Raw genomic sequence first — 9,519 nt, 5'->3', positions numbered from 1 at the left:
AAGGACTAAGTGTCTTAGCCAAGAAGCACTCACTTCTCGTGAAATGTACAACTTTAAATACTGGCACTCCTTGTTTTGTTGGAAGGCATGCTAGAGTATCATTTCATAGTTCTGGACCTCATAGGAGATCATATGTTCTAGATTTAGTTCACACTGATGTTTACACTATGGATGCTAAGACACTAGGTGGTGCATCATACTTTGTTACTTTTATTGATGATTATTCGCGAAAAGTGTGGGCGTTTGTTTTGAAATCTAAAGACCAGGTACTCGTTATCTTCAAACACTTTCATGCAAGTGTTGAAAGAGAAACAGGAAGGAAATTGAAATGTGTTCGAACAGATAATAGTGGTGAATACAGGGGTCCGTTTGAAGAGTATTGTAAAGGACATGTGATCAAGCTTGAGAAGACGGTTCCTAAGACTCCTCAACATAATGGAGTCGCAGAGAGAATGAATCGTACTATCAATGATAGAGTCAGGTGTATGCTCTCTCATGCAAAGTTGCCTAAAACCTTTTGGGATGAAGCGATGAGAGTTGCAGTAGATTTGATCAACTTTTCTCCTTCAGTTCCACTAGATGTTGATGTTCTAGAAAAAGTTTGGAGAGAGAAAGATGTCTCCTATAGTCACTTGCGAGTGTTCGACTGCAGGGCTTTTATTCACATTCTAAGAGATGAAAGGTCTAAACTTGATGGAAAGTCAAAGCAGTGTATCTTCATGGGTTATGGTCACGAATACTTTGGTTACAGATTATAGGATCTGGTGAGCAAGAAGATAATTAGAAGCCAAGATATGATTTTTCTTGAAGACCAAACTATTGAAGATCTTGAAAAAACAGATAAGCTAATAACTGTTAGACGTTCTGCTAATGATGAACCTGGTCCTTCCCTTAGACCTCTTGTTGATGGGGGAGATGTACAATTTGATAATGATGGTCATGATTTACATGATGAACCTACACCTCAACCTGAGGTGCCAGATGTTGAAGTTCCACCTGAACCACAAGTTAAGCCTGAATTGAAAAGATTTACTAGAGAGCGTCATCCTTCTCAGAAATACTCTCCTCATGAGTATGTGATGAACACTGAGACTGGGGAGCCAGAGAGCTACCAAGAAGCTATGTTTGATGAGCATAAAGAAGATTGGTTGAAGGCCATGCAAGAAGAAATGAAATACTTGCATGAGAATCATACGTTTGAATTGGTGAAGTTACCGAAGGGTAAGAGAACATTCAAGAATAAATGCGTGTTCAAACTGAAAGCGGATGAAAATATCTCACGACCAAGGTACAAAGCTCGATTGGTTGTGAAAGGCTTCGAGCAAAAGAAAGGTATTGATTTTGAGGAGATTTCTCTTCAGTTGTGATGATGTCCTCTATTTGAGTTGTGCTTGGATTGGCGGCTAGCTTGAATTTAGAGGTTGAGCAGCTTAATTTGAAGACTGCATTCCTTCACGGTAACATAGATAAAGAAATTTATATGGAGCAACCAGAGAGTTTCGAGGTTAAAGGAAAGGAGCACCTTGTATGCAAGTTGAAGAAGAGCTTATATGGGATGAAGTAAGCACCAAGGCAGTGGTACACAAAATTTAATTCCTTTATGGAAAGTCATGGGTATAGTAAGACTTCTTCTGATCCTTGTGTGTATGTTAAGAAATTCTCTGATGGTGATTTTATAATTCTCTTGCTTTATGCTGATGACATGTTGATTGTTGGTCATGACATTAAGAAGAATGAAAGTCTTAAGAAAGACTTGAACAGATCCTTTGTTATGAAGGATTTGGGTCCTGCAAAGAAAATCCTTGGCATGAGTATCACTCATGACAGGAAGAATGGAAAACTATGGTTGTCGCAGCAGAATTATATTGAGAAGGTTTTAGAGAGGTTTAGCATGAGTAATTCAAAACCTGTTAGTACTCCACTTGCTAGTTATTTCAAGCTGAGTTCGCAGCAATGTCCTACAAGTGAGAAAGAGAAAGCAGAAATGAAGAAGATTCCATATGTATCTGCAGTTGGCAGTTTGATGTATGCTATAGTTTGCACTAGGCCGGATATTACTCATGCTATTGGAGTTGTGAGTCGGTTTCTCTCTAATCCTGGCAAGGAACACTAGCAAGCAGTGAAGTGGATTCTCAGATACCTTAATGGTACTTGCAGAGTTTGTTTATGCTTTGAGAGTGGCCAACCTATGTTGGATGGTTACACAGATGCAGATATGGCTGGGGATCTAGATTCAAGAAAGTCTACTTCTGCTTATATAATGACTTTTGCAGGGGGCTGTGTCGTGGCAATCTCAACTTCAAAAATGTGTTGCTTTGTCTACTACAGAGGCAGAATACATTGCTGTTGTTAAAGCTTCTAAGGAACTCTTGTAGATGAAAAAATTTCTACAAGAGTTAGGCATCAATCAAGAGAAGTTTGTGTTATTTTGTGACAGTCAGAGTGTTATCCATCTCAGCAAGAATCCGACGTTTCATTCCCGATCGAAGCACATAGAGGTGAGGTAGATACGTCAAGCGCTTGAGATGAAGTTATATGCACTTGAGAAGATCCATACTGATGATAATGGTTCAGATATGATTACTAAGAGCTTACCTGCAGTGAAGTTTAATTTCTGCAAAGAGAAGGCGGACTTGGTGGAGCAGTCTATCTCCACTTGAGTTGGTGAGGGAGAGATTTGTTGGTAGGTCCCAAACTAAGTGGGGCCCATAGTTTTTTAAAAACAAAAAAAAATAAAGAAAGAAAGTGGCTATAAGCCACCGAGAGAGAGAGAGACAGGGTGTGAGCTTTCTTTCAATTTCAAAAAGAAAGCAAACAAAGCTTGCTTCGGCGTCAAGGAAGAGGAGAAGAATTTGGGGGAAAAGGGCAGTTACAATTTGATCTGATTAAACTGGTAAATTCGCTTCATTTCTTATGAAATTTTAGTATGTTATTCTTAGTGTAGAGATGAACATTAGAATATAACTTGCTAGTTGTATTGCCTTCTCTTTTTCCTGATTTGAGATACCCACTTTGTGAAAGTTTATGTTGATTCCACTAGTTTTGGTGATGTATTTTGTTGATTGTTGAGGTGTCCTAGTGTTACTAAGAAGATTGTTTGTGTACTTATTATTCTGATAGTGAAAGATTTTTTGGACTAGGTCTCATAGATTTTTTGTCCTTCTTTTGGAGAGTTTTCCACGTTAAAATTTTGGTGTCTAATTATTTAATTTCTACCATTATATTTACTACTTAGAGTATTTTTAGTATTACCTATTTAATCGCACAGGTAATAAAAAAATTATTTCTAATCCTTCTGCTGTTAGACAGATTTTTATTTTAAATTTTTGTTGAATTTTCTCAACAGTTACTAAAAAATGTTCTGAAAATATAAATACTTAAATAAATAAATAAATCTATTGTTATTCAGAGAATTGCATGAATTCAAAACTAACATAATTAAATACTTTGCAATAAAATTCATTTCAATGTTGAATACAAATTTGCCTTTGTGCATATCAAATAATAAACTAATGGTAAAATAAATTTAAAATTTAATTAAAAAAACTCAACTGAGGGAATCTAATCACCATGACCGATTTGACATGCGTGATTATCCTTTCGATGAGTTGAAAAAGTAGGGAATCATCATTTTAGACCAATTTACTTTAGGTTAGTACTCTTATTTCAAACGGATGAATAAATTCAATATAGGACACCAAATTTAAGGACCATTAATATTAATTAATTCTCCTTTGATGAAGTCAAGGATAATAAATCAATATACTCAATTTGAGTACTAACGAATTGATAACATTACACCAATAATCTTATTTTACTGAACTAATTCATCAAATAATGATTTCGTATAAATAATTTGAGTTAGTTTAGTAAATAATTTATTAATTTATTTAAATAAATATTAAAAATTTAAATTTTATTTTATATATAATAATTTATCAATTAATAGTAAATTTTTAAATAAAATTTTAATTTATAATAAATTATTTTTTGACTTAATAGTTGATACTGTGGCAAAAAAAATTAATGAACTTGCATGTATATACTTCTTTATATGATCGCAACGTAGCATTATCCATCATTTAGAAGAGGACACATTGTTTTCATTGTTTTAATATGTTTTTGTTTTGGCCAATGCTACGGTGAGGAAAACAAATTTTTTCTACATGTGAGGAACTTATGTGTTTAAAATCTGAGTTTGACACCTGTTTTTTAAAAGTGAGACACATGTAGCAGGTTTTTGATTTTTTCTGGCTACTACAGATGCGTCAGAATTTGTTCCATAAACTAATTAAGTATAATTTCATTATTTAATGTCTAATTTAATTTGTGGCCTTTTTTTTGTCTGAATGAATTATTGGGTCAAAAATTATCAATTGGCACTTGACAATAACATATTTGGGTCAAAATAATAATAATAATAATAATAATAATAATAATAATAATAATAATAATAATAATGATAACAATAATAGTAATTCTTTCAGAAATTCTTTCTCTCCTTTTAGTTGCATTCTATTTCAAAAGTAATTGGGTTTTATCTCACGTAGTACTTAAATTTGCGTTATTCATCTCAAGTAATAATACAATATAAAAATGAACCACAGAATTTTATTATTGTAAAATTAAAAAAAAATTATTCTATTAATAATATTGATATAATTATCCACTAAATATAATTAATAATAAAATTTAAGATTAATCAAAATATCACGTGTTACACTAACATAAAAATAATAATAATATAAATTCAACTCTCAGAGAACATATTAATAAAGAATATATTAGTAAAGAACATTTATATATTATCTATGTCATATATAGTAGATAATGACAATACATAATATATTACAAATCCAAATTCTTTCATTAAACAATTATGTCGATCAGCGCTAATATTAAATTAATATTATTTATAACTATAAAACTTTTTCTCTTGTAAATATAACAAATGTTTTATTTGAGTGAAGCTCTAAAAAAATTATTTAAAAACTATGCTTTTCTTCTTGTTAAGCGCTTAATGTCACACCAAAACAATTTTGACAATTAAATTCCTAAACTTTTTCTTTTATTTTGGACACCTACGCCCTTGATTCTTCTTTTTTCACACTTAAACCTAAAGATTCAACCATATTGTATTATTTGTTGAATTCTAAATATTTTTTTGTAACTTTCTATTCATAATTCTTAAGAACATATTTTTTACTTAGGTACTAGTCTCATAATAACATAATCCAAATTTTAGCTGTTATATCAACTTGAAATAGGTGAGATAAACTCTAGTTCAAGTAAATCTCTAAACTATATATATATATATATATATATGTCTTTCAATTAAAGGTACATAATTACACATAATTTAACAAACACTATAAAGAAGATACAAATTTTGTTTACTTACAAAGATTGCTCAGGCTTCTAAATTGAAAAAGTTACTTCATAAAGATTGCTAGTTACATTAGATATCATTTTGATGATTCATGATTAATTTACAACAAAAAAATTTATTAGCTCCAAACACATTTGGATATACAAAAATATATAAAACACATTTTAATTTTTAGACAACACTTATCTAATTTTTTTTCAAACTCTCCCATAACTTAAAAGTAATATTATTATTATATTATTATTATTATTATTATTATTATTATTATTATTATTGGTAAAATTATTATTATTATTATTATTATTTTGGTAATATTATTATTATTATTATTAGTACTACTACTACCATCATCTCATAGTCTAAATGCATTGTTGTTAATAGAGTGATTTTGAAATCCAATCATTCTATTTCAATCCAAAAAGCCCAAAACTTAAATTACAAATTAAATAATAGAATTATAATTAATTACTTCAGTTAAAAAGGGAGCAAATACTGACGCATTTACTATAGCAGGCAGTGAGAATCAGAAACCTGCTACAAGTATTCACGGTTTTAAAACACGCGTCAAACTCAGAATTTTGACACATAAGTTCCTCATCTATAGAAAAAATTTAAATTCCTCACCGTAGCATTACCCTTTTGTTTTTTAGAACATTATACACGAAATCTCTGTCTGTTGCCTCCACATAAGGGTCACGGTATGCCTAATTTTATTTATTTAGTTTTCATTTGAATTTTCTTATTTATTTATTTAAGATCTATATCTATTACACCGCGTGCCTGAAGATTGTTCGACCGAAATACAGTAGCATGTGTGCCTGAAAATCAAATTATCTTTTTTGTTTGTCAAATTGAGCTAAAGCCATCCAAATCGAACTGGTATATGTTTGAATCAGAGTTTTTATAAAATTAATTTTATAAATTTAATTTTAATAAAAAATAAATTTGTGTTAATATTATTTATGTTTAGTAATTTTTATATTAAAATAAGTTATAATAAAATAAATATTATTTGAATTATACTATTTAAAATTATTTTTAAAAAAAATTACTAAAAAAATATCAATTTAAATAATATTTTATATTATCATATCATTTTACTTTATATTTAAATAGATCTTATTAAGAGATATTATTTTATAATAAAATTAATATTTATTTATTAAATTAAAATAACATATAAAATTTGACAAAATATATTTTAATACATATAAATATCAATAAATATTAAATTAAAAGATAAAATACTAATAAAATATATTAAAAATAATAAAAATATCATAAAAAAATTTATATAATAAAAATAATTTAGATGAACTAAAAAATAATAAAAAATAATAATATGCATATAAAAGTAAAATACTAAAAAATATATAAAAAATATTTATCATATAAATAAAATAAATATAATAAAAAAAATATGAAAAAGAGTACTATATATCTTATAATATCAAACAAAAAAATATTTTATAATTTTTTTTAGTATTATTAGTACTCTTTAATTTAGTATTATTTTAGAATATAATTTTTTATTATTTATGACTCTTTTATTAATTCTAGTTAGTATATATTAAAAACAAAAATAAAGTACAGTGACAAGTACAATAAAAAAATGAAAAAAATTTCATACAAATATAGTACATAATAATTACAACCAACAACATATATCATATGAATAAAAAAATTATAATAAGTAAATAAAATTTATATAAAAAAATTAAATAAAAAATAAAAAAATTATACACAACAAAAATATAGTACAGTAAGGGATAAAAAAATTTATATAAACAAAAAATAATAAAAATATCATAAAAATTAATAAAAATAAGAATTTATATCAACAATAGTTGTCATATGAATAAAAAATACAATAATAATATAACATTAGAATACTAAAAAAATAATATAAAATATTTATCATATAAATAAAAAATACAATAAAAATATAAAAAAATCAAATTATGAAAGAGAATACTAAAAATAATAAAAAAATTAAAATATTTATCTTAACATGATTGAAAAAAATTAAAAGATTTTGATGAAAAAAAATTGGAACTAAGAACATACACAAAAATTACCATAAAATTTATATGGTTACTTGCATTCTTTCTATAGAAGAAAATAAAAAGTAGAATTGGCAGAAAATGAATGAATTTTTCATCTAATTTCTCAACTGTAGTCAACTTTCTCCAACTACACGCAAAAACTAAAATTTTTATACTTCACGTATGTTCAAAGGTGAAAGCAATTCTAGATTTAGTGTTTCACATAATTGCCAAGCATAAAAATGGAATGTTCAAGACATTCAAACCAACTTTTTCTTTTTTTCAATGTGAATCCCAAACATATCCTAGAATATTTAATTTAGTACTTAAAATATGAAAAACACATTTAAATTTTTTAAACGCTTTAATTTTTTTATTTGATTTTTTCTATAAATGCATATGTATTTTTTGTATGCCGTGATTTAAATAATGCATAAAAATTTTAATTTTATTATAAAAATTTATTTATTTTTATCAATTTTATCATTTGTTATTATTATTTTATTTATAAAATTTTTATTATTTTTTATATAAATATTCTTTTTATTATTATTTATTTATTTATTGTTGATTTTTTTATTTGATATTGTACATTTTTATGATTATATATAATTGTTGTGTATTATATTTATTATTATTTTTTTATAATATAATTTATTGATTTTATTAGATAAAATAAATTAAATAAAAAATTAACAATAAATAATAATAATAGTAATAATAATAAATTATAATATACTAAAAAAATACTTAAAATATTAAAAAAATACTATATAAAAAATATACAAAAAATATAAAAAAAATTACATATTTAAAAAATAATATTATAATTTATTATCATATCATTTTTAGTAATTATTTATTTAAGTATAATTTTAATTAATATTAGTCAAATAATATTTATTTTATTAAAATTAATTTTAATATAAAATTATCAAATATAAATTATATTAACACAAATTTATTTATATCTAAAATTAATTTTATAAAATTTTATTAATTTAAATTCTAATTTAATAAAAATCAATCTAAACACACACTTATTGATCAACCTCTTGTCAGCCTTCAAAATTCATGATTCCTTCACGTAATTATGCCGCTAGGATTTTTTAACACCAAAATAAGTGAACTAAATTATGTACTTGTTAAAAAGTAGTCTTCACACTCAAAAGTATGAGAAAGCTACATGGAGTGGACAATCTTAAAGGTGGACCCATGTTTGATAAATTTTGCATTTTTTTAATCCCCTCGCCTCCTTGGTTTGGTTTGGGGGGGGGGGAGGGGGAGGGGCTGTGGCATTTTTTTAATCCCCTCGCCTCCTTGGTTTGGTTTGGGGGGTGGAGGGGCTGTGGTAGACCAAGTCTTTTAAGATGTATCAATATTCCGTAAGAAACAAATATATAAAATATAAAATATAGGTATATTTGGTGATAAAATTATATTTTATTTAAAAAATAATAAAATTCACATAACATAATTTATTCTTAATTTTTCTTTTTGTAATTACTGCATAATTTCATTATATATCATAGTTATCAAAATTAAATCAAACGAATCAGTTTGATAAAAAAAACGATAAACTAACAGTCTAACTAATTTAATTTTTTATAAGAACTAAAAATACTAACAACATGGTCAACAGCGATCAAATTCATTAAAAACTAAACGATTTTTATGAATTGGTACGATTTAGGCTAACTAACCGAACAAATATACGCTGCATTCACTGCGTGAGCATCCATGGGGTATATCCAAATTTGCCTTTTGAATAAATTCAAAAGAATTGAGTGAGTTGAGGTTTAAACTAAAGATAATTTAAAGATTTTTACTCTCTTTTCTGTTGAACCACATTTGTCTTGAATACATTTTGTGCTTTTAATTATATTAACCATATTTATTTTTCAATTTGATATATGTCATATTAATAGTATATTTTAATGAATATATCCAATTAAAATGATTTTATAAAAAAGATTGAATGATAATTATTTTAAATAAAAAATTATAATAACCAAAGATATAATATTATTTTATTTTTTATAATTATACGAATACATGATTTAAAGTATAATTTATATATAATTT

This window comes from Arachis hypogaea, chromosome 10 (genome assembly GCF_003086295.3).
Source record: "Arachis hypogaea cultivar Tifrunner chromosome 10, arahy.Tifrunner.gnm2.J5K5, whole genome shotgun sequence".
NCBI lineage: Eukaryota > Viridiplantae > Streptophyta > Magnoliopsida > Fabales > Fabaceae > Arachis > Arachis hypogaea.
This window is presented reverse-complemented; position numbering follows the sequence as displayed.